The 15541-nt window shown below is 42.7% G+C and overlaps 1 protein-coding gene across 4 annotated transcripts in view; it reads left to right on the top strand.

The window, feature by feature from the left end:
• The window catches only part of DOK5 (docking protein 5), a 159778-nt gene that overhangs the window by 73568 nt on the left and 70669 nt on the right, over positions 1–15541 (top strand). The window lies entirely within an intron of this gene.

The following is a 15541-nucleotide window of genomic DNA, read 5'->3' as shown; positions in this document are numbered from 1 at the left end:
TGATAATTTGCAGCCTGTGTATTTTATCTCCTCATGAAAGGGTATAAAGTACTTCCCAAAAGCTCCGATTTTTCCGATATTGAGAAATTATTACTCTTTTATCGATGGAGGGACTATGTTTATTTTAATGATAAATATTTTAATTTTTATTTCCCATCTTGAAGATTCTTTATTTCTCATTTAGTGAGAATTCACTGGGGTTGGGCCTCTTTGCCATTTAAAATCTTACTTGAAGGCAGTAGATCCATTAGCGGAGAAACATGGCTAAGTAGTGCAAATTCTCTGAAGGTAGCGACCCTACAACATGTTATAAAGGCCTTCTTTGGCACCTTTGTACAGTGAGGAAATGCAGTGGGGAAGTTGCATTCCCCTTCCAGTGCCAGCAGCAGAGTGTCCTGTGCCCTACAGACACATCTGTACATTCGTGAGGAGAGAAAGCACAAGACGAGGCTTTGAGACAAGAAGAGACAGGCGTCAAGGGGAACATCTTCTCATATTGCATTCTGCCCAGTAGTTCCCCCTGCCAAGACCAGCCCTACTCCCAGCCTGCCTTCTCCCCATAGTAGAGACCAGGTCTCGGCTGCTCTTTATCTGCTAAATGCTAGGTCTTTCTGCTATTTCAAATAAGATTTTTTTTGTCTCCCAGAAGGAGTCCTTCAGTTGCAAACCTATTACTTAGGAGCAGTGATCCATAAAAGCAGTGATAGCAGAATTTTCAACCTTTGCAAATAAGCTTCAGCCAAACTTTCCATTTCTGTGATAGTCTAGACCACTGAGATACAATCGTTTTTGGCTAGACATGTTATGTGCCAGCTATTTCACATGTACGTATATCCTACCTAATGACAAGATGTGCTTACTTTTTCTTGAGAGGCCTTACCTTCAAAGGAACCTGAAAATGCCCAAGAGGGTGTTGGGCTTATCTAAGGAACAAGGACAACATTTAGGTGGCCAGCAATTACAGTTCCACATCGACTTTTCTTTTTCTTAATGTTAAAGATTTATCTATTTATTTTCAAGATTTATTTGTTTCTGTGAAAGTCACAATTACAGAGAGAAGAGGGAGAGACAGAGAGAGGGAGAAACAGAGAAGTTTTCCATCTACTGGTTCACTCCCCAAATGGCCACAATGGTTAAGGCCGGGCCATGCTGAAGCCAGGAACCAGGTCTCTCCTGTGGGTGCAGGGACCCAAACCCTTGGCTTATCTTCCACTACTTTTCCAGGCACATTAGCAGGGAACTGACTTGGAAGTGGAGCAGCCCATACAGGACGCAGGTGTCGCAGGCGGCAGCTTTATCCGCTGTGCCACAACGCCAGCCCATCAGCTTTTCTCTTGGGAAGCCCAGCTTGCCTATAACTTCATGATTCACCGTCATATCCATGCATTGGTCACTGTATGCAGCTGTTATTATTATTTTTTTTTTTTGACAGGCAGAGTGGGCAGTGAGAGAGAAAGACAGAGAGAAAGGTCTTCCTTTTTCCGTTGGTTCACCCCCTAATGGCCGCTGTGGCTGGTGCGCTGTGGCCGGTGCACTGTGCTGATCCGAAGCCAGGAGCCAGGTGCCTCTCCTGGTTTCCCATGCGGGTGCAGGGCCCAAGGACTTGGGCCATCCTCCACTGTACTCCCGGACCACAGCAGAGAGCTGGACTGGAAGAGGAGCAACCGGGACAGAATCCGACGCTCCGACCAGGACTAGAACCCAGGGTGCCGGCGCCGCAGGCAGAGGGTTAACCTATTGAGCCATGGAGCCGGCCTATATGCAGCTGTTAATGTTCTTCAGTGCTTTCTTGTTCTGGTAGAGTTCCAAATAGGTCCAGAAATATCTGAATCTGTGCAGCTCCCTACACTTGCCTCTCTCTTTTCCCGACAGACCAATAGATACCTAGAAAAAGAGAAAGGGCAAGAGAAGAATATTGCGTAGGAACACATGGCAGGCTTCACTCCGGATCCTTCAGCCAAGTCCTGATAAGGGCCATGTGATCACATGACTTGGCTGTCTGTTTCCTGGTTAGCTCGTCTCTGTCTCCTCAGTCCTAGCTTACCCTGCTCCAGAGACCCTGGGCTCTTTGCTTTCCTTAGAAGATGTAAGCACATTCCTTTGGTTTTTACTCTTCCTTTTCCCTGAGTGCTTTTTCCCACATACCTCATTGCTTTACTTTGCTGGGGCATCATTCAAATTCGTCCTCTAAGTGAGTCTATTCCCTGACCCCCTTACTGAAGATGGAATCTATCTACATGCCCACTTCACATAGCTCTTTCGCATTCTTCCCTATGCTGATCACTCTCTATGCACCTGCTGGATGGTTTTTTCCTATCATAAAAGGAAGTACAGGAGGACAGGATTTTTGTTGTTGTTGTTGTTATTGTTTACCTTATTTTTGTAGAGGAATGGTACCTCATTAATTACCAGCAAGGAACACATAGTAGACACATTTTAAAGTATTTGCTGGAAAGCAGTGAATGTTATTAATAGAGAAACTGGGGTACAAATGGATGTTAATGTGTCCTGCTTTTATTTGCTTGCCTGAAGAAATCTACCTGAAGTGTCAAACCAGGAAGAAGAGTTTTGATTTGGAAGAAATGGGGTGGATGGTGGTGGGAGCAGAAAAAGCCAGGCCTGGGAGGTGTAAGGAAGAGAACTCAAATGTAAAACCGACCTGCAGTGAAAAATTCTTCCTTGAATGTGAAATGAGTAAGGGGACGTTTAGGACAAACTTGCCCTATTTCAGACTTCTACCTGCTGGCTTTGGAATTTAATATGTAAATCTTTGGGGAATGTGGTAAGCCACATTCTCTTTCATCTATTATAATCATTAACCAAAGTTCAAAGCATTAGAAGGGAAGAATTATCTACAGTAAGCCTGCAGGCCCTGATGAGTTCCTGTAGCCATTCATCCTCCTTACTCTTTTAGATCTGATATGTTGAGTATTAATCTCTTGGGGGCATATAAAAAGCTGGAGTAATTCTGAGATATGCATTTTTTAAATCTAAATGCTCTGTAATTTATGAATCTTGATAATAAAACACTGGGGTTATGAGTAGCAAACTGTGACCAGATTTCAGAGTTTAATAAAAATAAAACAATTTCCAAGAGAAATGAGGGAATGTACATTATGGTATTTGATCAACGCAAGGATGGAATATATGGACATATCCCTCCTGTAGGAAACCTAGGGCATTTATAAGAACACATATAATAATATTTTAAAAGATATTATTAAGGAGAAAATGCCAATTTTCCATACATGAATGATTTTAGAAGTTTTAACATGAGAACTTGGCTGTCGAATTTTAAAACTTGGGCTATTTCTCACTGAAAATGTAGCTAAAGGTGCTCTCATGCAAAAAGTGGGAAATAAATACATGAATAATGCACATATGGAACAATTCATTTTTCATTTCTTTACTTCTTCCGTGAAGCGCCCCCAAGCACCCAGAGCTGTCAGAGATGGCTGTGAATTTGATTAACTGTAATTGCAACAACATTAAGACTCCACTGGCTTTAAATATAGTGCCTGACTTTCTCGCTCAATGCAAGTTCCCTGTTTCCATTCAGGAAAGAAAAGTTGCTCACCCTACTCGGTAGGGGTTCAGAGTTTGCACACATAGTTTACCTTCTTCACATGAATGACAATCGGGAGGAAATCCAAGCAGAAGGAAAGCCATCCACTGCCTTTGAGACCAGGGCCAGCGGTGAGGAGGGATGGGTACCAGTCCTGGATTTGGGAAGCCTGGGTCTAATCCTGGCTTTGCCACTGTGTGTCTCTGGCAAGTTTCTGCTGTCTGTGTAAAGGTGACCTCTGAGGCAAGGCCCACATTGTCTTCCCTATCATCACGTACAGCTGAAACGCAGGATTCAGTTCACTTTGGACCAGGTGCACAATTCCAGCAAATCCTGAGTATAGCATTTTGCAAAGTGTGTACTAGAGAGTGGCAAAAGAGACTTTCAGGATTAACAGTGTTGAGCAGGCAAAGACATATGGGACCTGCGGCTTTTCTATGCCCTTGGAGGTCCACCGTCCACTGTGGCTTTTCTATGCCCTTGGAGGTCCACCGTCCACTGTGGCTTCCTGGGCTCTGACAAATCCTGCAGTGAGGAAGTCCGAGTTCCAGAAGCAGGTTGCATCATGGACTTGTTTATTATTTAATATCTTGTCCCATAGAACAAATAAATTGAATTCTAAGGAGCACAGTTTTGGATACATTCCTTTGGGTGTTAGCTTATTTATTAACAGTCTACTTGGCCCATTGTTGTTTAAGCATGGTGGTCCCCACTTCCTTGAAATCCTACGGTGCACCTGTGGACAACATGATCAAGTGTTTGTGAATGTGTTTCAGAAATGAAAGGCCCTTCTGACCGCAGGGAATAATTGCCATTGTTATTCCTGTTGTTTTGCCAGGCTTGTTCTGTCATTTTATCTTTCCTTGGTGAGCAGGTCACTTTTTTTTTTTTTTTTTTTAAGATTTATTTGATTTATTTGAAAGCATTACAGAGAGAGGTACAGACAGAGAGAGAGGTCTTCCATCCACTGGTTCACTCCCCAGATGGCCGCAACGGCCGGAGCTGCACCGATCCAAAGCCAGGAGCAAGGAGCTTCTTCCAGGTCTCCCACACGGGTGCAGGGGCCCATGGACTTGGGCCATCCTCTACTGCTTTCCCAGACCACAGCAGAGAGCTGGATCAGAAGAGGGACAGCCGGGACTAGAACTGGCGCCCATATGGGATGCCGGCACTTCAAGCCAGGGCTTTAACCCACTGTGCCACAGCACCGGCCCCCGGGTTACTCTTGAATGTCCTTAGCTCAGTGCCAGATGTTGTTCTTGGACTCAAGTTCCGTACAGTGAGGAAATATAACAAAAATTGTTTCTCTGGGGTTTCTGTCAACTTATGTGCGTTTGTGTGCAGGTTTGCATGCCTTGGTGATCACAATTTTTTCTATACTAATGACTTTTTACTCAGTTTCTCTCTCTTGTAAATCATTTTCTCTTCTGATGTGGCTGTATATAGTATGTCTTTTAAGATCTGAAAACATATATAGCTGATGCTTCTTTCAGCATTCTTTTTTTTTTTTTTTAATTTTTTTGACAGGCAGAGTGGACAGTGAGAGAGAGAGACAGAGAGAAAGGTCTTCCTTTTTGCCGTTGGTTCACCCTCCAATGGCTGCCGTGGCTGGTGCACTGTGGCCGGCGCACCGCGCTGATCTGGTGGCAGGAGCCAGGTACTTCTCCTGGTCTCCCATGGGGTGCAGGGCCCAAGCACCTGGGCCATCCTCCACTGCCTTCCCGGGCCACAGCAGAGAGCTGGCCTGGAAGAGGGGCAACCGGGACAGAATCCGCCGCCCCGACCGGGACTAGAACCCGGTGTGCCGGCACCGCAATGCAGAGGATTAGCCTAGTGAGCTGCGGCGCCGGCCTCTTTCAGCATTCTAATACCTGCTTTGGAGTCACCCCTCTTGCACAAGAAACTATCCACCAGGCCATGCTCTCGAAGTTTCCTTAACATATACTGAAGTGGACAGGACTTTTACATCTCCAAGAATTAAATTAGAATATACTGTGCTGAATATACTGTGGTAAATGCTTGTACACCCACGTTTCTAAGACGTAGGTTGGGTGGACAGAATGGGCTGGTCCTGGCAATTAGTCTAATCTAATTAGACTACTTAGAAGTAATTAGTCTAATCTAATTAGTCTGATTTTTTACTAGTCTAGAAGGTGCACATATGCACCAGAGTGCCAAAGCCTCCTAAGATATGTTCAAAACTGAATTAACTATCTTTCCTCCCCAGGCTTGGTTCCTTTCTGTGGTTCTCTGTCTCATTGAATGGCACCAAATCCCATTCTGTTACCCATGGCAGAAGCCATCGAATGGCCCTTTATTTACCCTCCCATATCCAATTCATCACTAGGTTTGCACATACTCCTCCCCCTGCATAGATTCTCTTCCTGTCCTGGTCCAGGGAGCAAATGTTTTATCCATCTCTCAAACTCTCTCCTTTGCCTTTGCCTCTCCTGAGTTACTCCTCCTGACCCACCTGAGTTACTCCTTCTACAGGGCCCCTGCTGCATCGATGGACTTTTGTTCTTGGTGATGGCTGGTGCTGTCTGGCTGGTGATGATTGCTTAGTTGGACCCAATGGATGTGTGATTTTTCTTTTTAAATGCTAATTTATTCATTTTTGTTTATGCAAAAGCTAGAGTGACAGAGAAAGAGATCTTCCATCCAGTAGTTCACTCCCCAAATGCCTGACACAGACAGGGCTGTATCAAGTTGAAGACCAGAGCCAGGAATTCTGTTCAGGTCTCCTACATAGGTGGTAGGGACTCACTGCTTGCCTCCTGGGCATATTAGCAGGAAACTGAATCAGAAGCAGAGGCAAAATGGAACTTGATCTCAGGCACTCCAGTACGGGATGTGGGTGTCCCAAGTGGTGGCTTACCCCACTGTACTGCAGTGCCCATCCCACATGTCTGAATTTTAGTTGGACACAAGGCTCCCCAAAGTGAATACTCTGTGCAGAAAGGTGTGACCAAGCATGGTCATGATCTAGTGGAAATGCTTCCAACTTTTCCCCAGTCAGTAAGATGCTGGCTGTAGGTGTGTCATAAGTTGCTTTATTTGTGTTGAGGAATGTTCCATCTATACCCAATTAACTTAAGGTTTTCATCATGAAGGCGTATTGCTTTTTCTGCATATTGAGATAACCATTTGGTTTTTGTTCTTCAGTTTGTTAATGTGATGTATCACATTGATTGATTTGCAAAAATTGAACCATCCCTGCATACAAGGGATAAATCTCACTTAGTCAAGGTGAATGATCATTCTGATGTGCTATTGGATTCAATTATCTAGTATTTTGTTGAAGATTTTTCCATCTTTGGTTCTCTTTCTCTATTGTTATCTTTTTCAGGTTTAGGGATTAAGATGATGCTGGCTTCACAGAATGAATTTGGGAGGATTCGCTTCCTTTAAGTTGTTTTGAATAGCTTGAGAATTGGTGAAAATTCTTTTAAATGTCTGGTAGAATTCAGCAGTGAAGTCATCCAGTCCCTGGGCTTTTCTTTTTTGGGAGGGTTTTTCTTACTGATTCAATCTCTATCTTGGTAATGGTCTGTTTAGGCTATCTATGTCTCCATGACTCAATTTTGTTTATTTTTTCAAAAAACACTTTTTTTTTTATTTCACTGAGCTTTTGTATTTTTTGTTTCAATTTTATTTATTTCTTCTCTTATTTTAATTATTTCTTTCCTCCTACTAATTTTGGGTTTGGTTTGTTGTTTTTCTAGGTCCTTGAGATGCACTGGCAACTCATTTGTTTGGTACCTTTCCAATTTCTTGATATAGGCACCAATTGCTATAAACCTCTCTTAACACCACTTTTGCTGTATTCCATAAGTTTTGGAATGTTGTATTGTGGTGTTCATTAGTTTCCAGAAATGTTTTGAATTCTCTTTTGATTTCTTCTGTGACCAGTGTTCATTCATGAGCATTGCTCACCCTCCATGTGTTTGCATATGTTCTTGAAATTCTTGAGTTGTCAATTTCTAGCTACATTCCATTGTGGTCAGAAAAGATGCATGGTATGTTTTCAGTTTTTTTTAATTTGCTGAGACTTGCTTTATGGCCTACCATATGGTCTATCCTAGAGAAAGTTTCATGCGCTGATGAAAAGAATGTATTTTCTGCAACCATGGGATGAAAGATTCTATAGAAACCAGTTAGTTCCATTGATCCATAGTGTCAGTTAGCTCTGTTGTGTTTCTTTGTTGCTTTTCTGTCTAGTTGATCTGTCCATTCATGAAAATGGCATGTTGAAGTCCCCCATTAGTATTGTACTGGAGTCTATGTCTCCCTTTAGATCTATTAACATTTGTTTTAAATAGCCAGGTGCCCTGACATAGGATGCATATACATTTATTATAGTTACATCTTCCTGTTAAATTGATCCCTTAGTTATTACATGCTGTTCTTCTTTGTCTCTTTGAAGAGTTTTTGTATTAAAGTCTGTTTTGTCTGATATTAGGATGGTTATACCTGCTCTTTTCAGCTTCATTAGCATGGAATATTTTTTTCTACTTTTCACTTTCAGTCTGTGTATATCTTTGTTGGTGAAGTATATTTCTTGTAGGTAGCAAACAGATGGGTCTTGTTTTTTAATCCATTCAGCCAACCTTTATCTTTTAATTGGAGAGTTTAAGCCAATTTAAGGTTACTGTTGATAAGTAATGACTTGGCCCTGCCACATATCCATAAATATTTCTATTGTTTCCTTTGGAGTTCCTTTGTACTTTTACTTGGAGATTTTCTGCCTTCACATTCTTTAATAATGATGACTGTCTTTCTATGTCTCTGTATGTAGCACATCCTCAAGCATCTTTTTGTAAGGCTGGGTGAATGGTGACAATTTTTTCAATTTCTGTTATGGAAGGTCTTTATTTCACCTTTGTGCATAAAGGAGAGCTTGCAGGGTATAGTATTTTGGGTTGACAATTTTTCTATTAAGATTTGGACTATGTCTCTCCATTCTCTCCTAGCCTGCAGGGTTTCTGATAAGTTATCTGAGAATCTAGTTGGAGATTATATCTGAAAACAATCTGGCATTTCCCTTGATACACATTTTAAAATCTTTTCTTTATGTTTTACTGTTGAAAATTTGACTACAGTGTGTCATGGTAAAGATCTTTTCTGGTCATGTCTATAAGGAGTTCTTTGTGCCTCCTGAACTTGGACATTCCTTTCTTTCTCCAAATTAGAGAAGCTTTATGTAATCATTTCAATGAATAGGCCTTGTAATCCATTATCTTTCTATATCTTCAGGAACTCCTAAGATCATATGTTGGGTCATTTGATAGTATCTCATAAATCTGCACCACTCTTTTTAAATTTTCTATTTTTTTTTTTGGTCTGAGTGAAAAATTTCCAAAGATTTATCTTTTAGCTTAGATATTCTTTTTTTCTGCATCACCAAGTCTGTTCTTAAGGCTTTCCTCTGTATTTTTTGACATATTGAATCTTTCATTTCTAATATTTCATTTTGATTTCTTTTCAAAATCTCAGCTTCATTGGAAAATTTTTCATTCACGTAATGTATGGATTTCTTTAATTCATGAATTTGCCTCTCATTGCTTCTGAGTAATCCTATGAATAATCTTTTGGATTCCGTTTCAGGCGTTTCATCAATCTCTTCATCTTCATATTCCAATATTGAGGTGTTATTATGTTACTTTAGGACGTCATGTTGTCTTTCTTATTCTTGTTTCTCAAATTTCTGTGTTTATTTTTAGGCATTCGTGGAGATACTTGTTGGTTTTTTTCCTCTGATAGCTTTTATCTAGGCTCTGTGGCTTAGCGTAGTGTCTGCTCTTTCAGTGAATACCCAGAGGTGTGTGCTGGGTATGGCCAGTGAGCTCTGGTCAGTGCTCCAGGGTGGGGTGAGTATCCAGGGCAGCACCCGAGTTGAACATGGGAGATCCCTCTAATCTCCGCAGGGGTAGGGCATGATCTGCTGATACAATCATAACTTCACATCTTCTCTTCCAAGGTGATAAGTGCCTAGGTGTTAGCTCACGGTTGGTGCAATACTCATCCATGCTGCCATATGAACCACACAAAGGATCTGTTGAGTCGTCAGTGTGAACATGGATCCCATTGCAATGACTCAACCCAGGCAATCAGGGAGTTCTTACCTTATGGAGCCATTCACATTGATTCCCCAGAGACCCAGCTATACTGCACCCTCTTGTGCAGTCACAGAGTTCCCATAGTCTCAGCACACAAGGCTTCCAGTCATGGGGTACAGAGGATCTGCTCTACCCCGCTAGCCTGTCCTGTGCACAGAGAGGCTGAGATGGTCCCAAAGCCAGCTGCCTGTGGGTGCTCTGCTTAGGCAGTTTGAGCTTATGATATGATATGTTGAAAGACTGGAGGCATCTCATAGTACTACGTGGGCACCCAGTCTCTGTCAATCCTCCTACCCAGTCTCGAAGTCAGTGCGGAACGTGGACTTTTCCCTCTGGTAGAATCTCTGGATTATACATGCACAAGAGCCGCTGGCTGCAGCCTGTACTCATTTCACAATGTTGCCTTCTCCCTGCCAGTTGCTGCGTGCATGCACTGAGCTGTTGCCACAGCTGCTGATGGGAAGATAGCATCCTGTCCTGGGTGCATGCACAAGACCTTCCACAGCTGCTGCTGCATCCCGTAATGGCACCTGCCCTCTCTCAGCTGGTTGCTGGGGGATAGGGAAAGAGAAACGTGCCCCCCCACACTTTTTCACTGGGTTAGCAGGCATCCTATTCCTCTTAGGGCTCCAGACCAGACTCACGCCAAGCTCTTGCTCGGGCTGTATCGCCAGTGGCGTGGGCTGCTCAGTCTGTTCTTGCCTCGCTCTCTGAAGCTGGCGCTTTTCTGCCTCTCGGATGCTGGGGTCCTGTGTTCTTTCTGAGCTCGTGTTGAGCGTCTGCACCTTGCACACTGATCCAGTGTCGCTCTTCCCCATGTAGAATTTTCATTGCTGTTTTCTCTCTAACTCTCCCCTGAGAATGGACTTCCTCCACTTTTTTTTTTTTTACTATTTCTCTTTTTCTTTATTAATTTAATTTTTAAAGATGTATTTATTTATTTGAAAGACATCATTAGAGACAGAGACACAGAGGCAGAGAGAGGGATGGAGGGAGGGAAGAAGAGAGAGATCTTCCATCTGCTGGTTCAATCTCCAAATGGCTGCAACAGCTGGAGGTAGGCTGGTCTGAAGCCAGTAGCCAGGAGCTTCTTCTGGGTCTCCCACATGGATGCAGGGGCCCAAGGACTTGGACCATCTTCTACTGCTTTCCCAGGCCATAGCAGAGAGCTGGATCAGAAGGAGAAGAGCTGGGTCTCAAACCAATGCCCATTTGGGATCCTGGCAGTGCAGATTGTGGCTTTACCCACTATACCATGTGCTAGCCCTATTTTTTTTAACTCTTTACCCCAGCCTAGAGCAGTATGCCCTTCCCTAATTTGTCATCTTGTAATCCTCATTATGCATTTTCCCTCTCCCTTACACATTTTGATGATTGCATTGCTTTAAAGATGTGTTCTATTGATTACATGTGTGACATTCAGTAATGTACACAAAGGTAGTGCCCTTCCCCATCCAAGTGGAGAATTGTTTCTTGAGGTCAATCTCACATACTGGAGACTGTGTTGCTGCTTTGTTGGGTAGCATCCCTTCTCTCTGGTCTACTTTGTCAGCTCTTCTTTGTTTTCCCATTGTCCAATTCCATGTTATTGTTTCCAATAGAAATGTGGGCCCACTGCTGTCACACATCCTGTTTTTTTTTTCAAGAGAACAGGAAATTCAGAATTTTGAGTTGAAACTTCTCATATTTAAGTATGTTTTTACTACTATATGGGCCAAATTGAATATTTCTTGGCTGCATTGTCCTGTAAGCTGCTTTCTTCTCTTTCTTCTGTTTTAAAGCTCTTATTTACCTCTTGAACTAATAATAGAAATAGAACAATGATCATCTTGTTAGAAGTCAACACGTAACACTATATTTGGTGGGTCTACTATTTTAATGCTTCATAACACTCTTAAAGAACTGAAATTAGAAGGAAATGCAAATTTCCCCAAACTTTTTGAGGTTCCCTGAATGTGTAAATTATAAACAAAACTGCCACAAATACTTCATTGTAATGAACTTAGCTTTTTCTTTCAGTTATTCATCTACATTTACAATATACATTCATTGTGATGAAAAACATCACAAACGTTTCAGCTATACTCTCAGAGGCACACAGAGTCTTCATGAAGTATTATTTTCATCAAAACACCATTAGGACTGCCAAGGGTGAATTTGTTCTCTGTGTCTCTTCTACAAGAGTGCCGATTGTGATTGCAAAGTTGCAGATTTTTCTAAGCCAGAATGACAGGTTTCAAGGAAGACAAAGAGGAAGATCAAGGAGAAGTGTAAGTCCACCATGCAGCATGCCCACAACCGCAGAAGGGCGTCAGTCCCATGTCACACCATGTACTGAGCCAGAAGTTGTGAGCGTTGAGCCCGTGTCCCCTGTGAGCGGCAAGTACAAGATACCCTCAAAGCTGTGCCTCTGCAGGTTCTGTTGTTCTTGTTGTTTTTGAGGCTTCTGGTCACCCTTGGAATTATGTCAGGACTCCGGCTATTATCATGGACTCCAAGACCTTGCCCGATTCGGCCCCAGCCTATATCTCAAGCTACCCCATGCCACCTGCCACCCTGCTGTAGTGGATTTCACCCACTTGGCCCCTGCAGGGCCTTTGCATTGCTGCTGCTTTGTTGTGTCATGCTTTCCCGCAGGTTTCTTCTCTTCCTTCAGATACCGACTCCAATGTCATCGCCTCACACAGACCTTACTTGAACATTCCATGCAGCTCCCACTCATGTTTCTCTAGTGTCTCAGATTCACAGGATTTATAACAAAGCAATAATGTCGTGTATCTGTGTGTGTTGTTGACTGCCAGTAGACAGTGAGCCCCAAGAGACCAGAGGTGTGCATTGTGTGCCCAGCTCTGGGATCCCAGAATCTTGGTTGGTGTGGAATGTGATGAGTTTTCATGAACTGTTGGTTAAGTCTGTGGTCAGGGGAGAAAACTATGCCACTGGTTCTGGGTCTGGAAGAAATCACAGGCTAATAGGCCAATTTCTGGAAGAAATCACAGGCCAATGCTGCTCAGAAAGTCGTTGTCAATAGAGGATGGAAATTTGCATACTTCATTAGAATTTTTTTCAGATTTCCTTTTCATTTTCCACATTGATGGAAAACAAGGTTTCTAACACAAAGTCTGTTATAGTGAAGAACTGTGCATCTATCTTTATGTGCTTAAGCTAATGTTTTTGGATGGAAGAGTCTTAAAAGTGAGACTATCTGTAGCTATTGCTAGAACAGTGGTACAGAATCATATACTCACTGACAAACTATGAAAATGTCCCTCATGCCAGATTCCATGCTATGCCTTGCAGATGTAAACTTTTCAGTGTATACAGTTTTTAAGGAAGACACAGTGAGCCAGTGGATTTCAGGCCTTGCACTGTGCAAATAAAGATACGCTCCTCAGGGAGACAGGGTAGATTTATCACTCAGACAGGCACTGGTCCAGTTTATTTTCAGTGACCAAGGCCATGTGGCTACTTCTGGAAAGAACAAAGCCATCTATTACAGCGGTTGGGGTGTAAGTGTCTAGACTGCTTCTTTCTTAAGAAATATTTATAGGATGTTGACTTGGACTGGTTTGTCCCAGGGTCCTGAGGGGGACTTGGATGTCAAGTTCTTGTGTTCCAACTTTTGTTTAGAATTGAGTATGTCTCTCCTTGTTTGCCTGTCCCTCCATCCTGACACTGTTTAAACCGTTGGTGCTTTTTTTCTAAGATTCACCCATTTATTTGAAGGGCAGAGTTACAGAGAGGCAGAGGCAGAGGCAGAGAGGCAGAGAGGCAGAGAGGGAGAGGGAGAGGGGGAGAGAGAGAGAGAGGTCTTCCATCTGCTGGTTCACTCCCCAGATGACCTCAATGGCCAGAGTTGGGCCGATTGAAGCCAGGAGCCAGAAGCTTCTTCTGGGTCTCCCATGTGGATGCAGGGGCCCAAAGTCTTGCACCATCCTCCACTGCTTTCCCAAGCCATAGCATAGAGCTGGCCCGGCAGTGGAACAGCTGGGATTCGAACCAGTGCCCATATGGGATGCAGCCTCACCTGCTACATCACAGTGCCAGCCCCACCATTTGTGCTTTTTAAAGAAAACTAACATGAGAAAGTTAAAGGTTTTGGAACACATTACATAAAGTCTTTTGGAAATTTTTAATCGAAATTTTTATTAGAGTACATCAAACATTAGATAACATTGTTATTCTGTAATTTAATTGATTGTTTATTGCTACATCAGATAATATTGTGGACCCAGAAGTGGATTGTGTTTATATTATTTTTATTTCCAAAGACAACATACAAAAGTTAGAGGGGCTTGTGCCTATCCATTTTCAGTAGGATAATGACTTTAATTTTCTTTTTTAAGAATGAAGTAATTTGAAGCTTCTGCAGAGCTTGGCAATTTGCATATACAAAGTGAGTTGCTCACTTAATTCATTCAGTCCCACAAGGGAAAAAATAATTAGAATGCAGCCTACGAAGGCTGGGCAGAAAATTGCCTTTTAGGTAGCAGTCTCGTTTCCACTTGGTAAATATAAATAAATCATCATCTGTGAATTACCATCAGTGAAAGAAGAGGGAGAATTGGAAATCAAATTCTTGTTTTCCTAAATGGCTTTTTCCTCCACCACACATTAGAAACCTACTTAATATTCCCCCTCAGTGTCCACTAATTGCATAATTTTGACAAGAATATGCAGGTTTCTCAAGGGATTGTGCTGTTTAAAAATCTGATTGTATTCCTGGTCCCTTGAGACACTAGAAGAAATTTCATGACTTTCTCCATCCAGTTACAAAATAATCCATTTGGAAAATTGAATTGTGTAATTTGCAATTGTTTCCCAAGTTGCTAATGCAAAAACTATATCGGTAGCAAATTAAACTTTTAACGTACGACCACTTTGTTAATCACTGACTGTTAAACATTGAGTCTGATAAAAACCATCAGTTATGGAGAATCAGACATCTCCAGTGGCTTTAAACAGACACTCCGGCAGTCCGTTGTTGGGAATTCCTAATTGGACGGCATACTTTCAGGTCTGTCAGAAATCTAGGAGACTTGTGAGTAGTTCTTTCCTCTGATGGAACCACCTAGTACTTTGTGTATTGGGTACTTAGCAAGCAGGACTTGTATGGTAAGTTAAGTCCCTTTCTGCCCTCTCATTCCTCCCAATTCTAAGCCAAGTGGAAGTTTCAGTACTATATTGCTGTGTTGTCGCCGGGGCTCTCCACGCTTCATCGTTTGCTTGCAAGTCCTATTCCCATGCTCTCCAGGGTTAAGGCCAAGTCCACTGCACTCAACACAACTTCAGGAGGCCCCCCACTTAGCAATTCCTTAAGAATGCCACTTGTGGTTTCATGAGCAGCGGCTTTGTCCACTGTCTACTCTCTGTTCACTGTCTACTCAGCACTGCTGACAATGTAGTTGTGAGGCTGTCTTGTGCATAGTAGGATCTTCAGCTACATCCCTGGCTTCCACCCACTTGATGCTGGTGGCACTCTTTCATTTTGACAACCACAAGTGTCTTCAGACATTGCCAAATGTCTTGGGTGGGAAGACAATGCACAGATATTATCATCCCATTTGTCTGCATAAGTCATGTAATTTATCCTCATCATGTTTTGTGATTCACACTAAACTCCTTATGGCAGCAATTAGGCCCCTTAGGAACTAGCCCTGGTCCAGAAGCCCCAGCCTCATGCCTCACCATTGCTCTTCCCCGGGTTGCATCTCTCCCAACTCTGCTATTTCATGATAGGGCACATGTGGTTTCTTTAGCCTGGAGATTCCTCTTTGCCTCATGAACCCTTGCTCATCCTTTCCAACGTGTCTTTGGACTAACGAGACCTGACTTGGGAATGATGGCCTCCTGCCTG

The sequence above is a fragment of the Oryctolagus cuniculus genome, chromosome 11, assembly GCF_964237555.1.
Source record: "Oryctolagus cuniculus chromosome 11, mOryCun1.1, whole genome shotgun sequence".
Taxonomy (NCBI): Eukaryota; Metazoa; Chordata; class Mammalia; order Lagomorpha; family Leporidae; genus Oryctolagus; species Oryctolagus cuniculus.
Note: the sequence above shows the minus strand (reverse complement) of the source record. Positions and strands in the feature narration are given on the sequence as shown.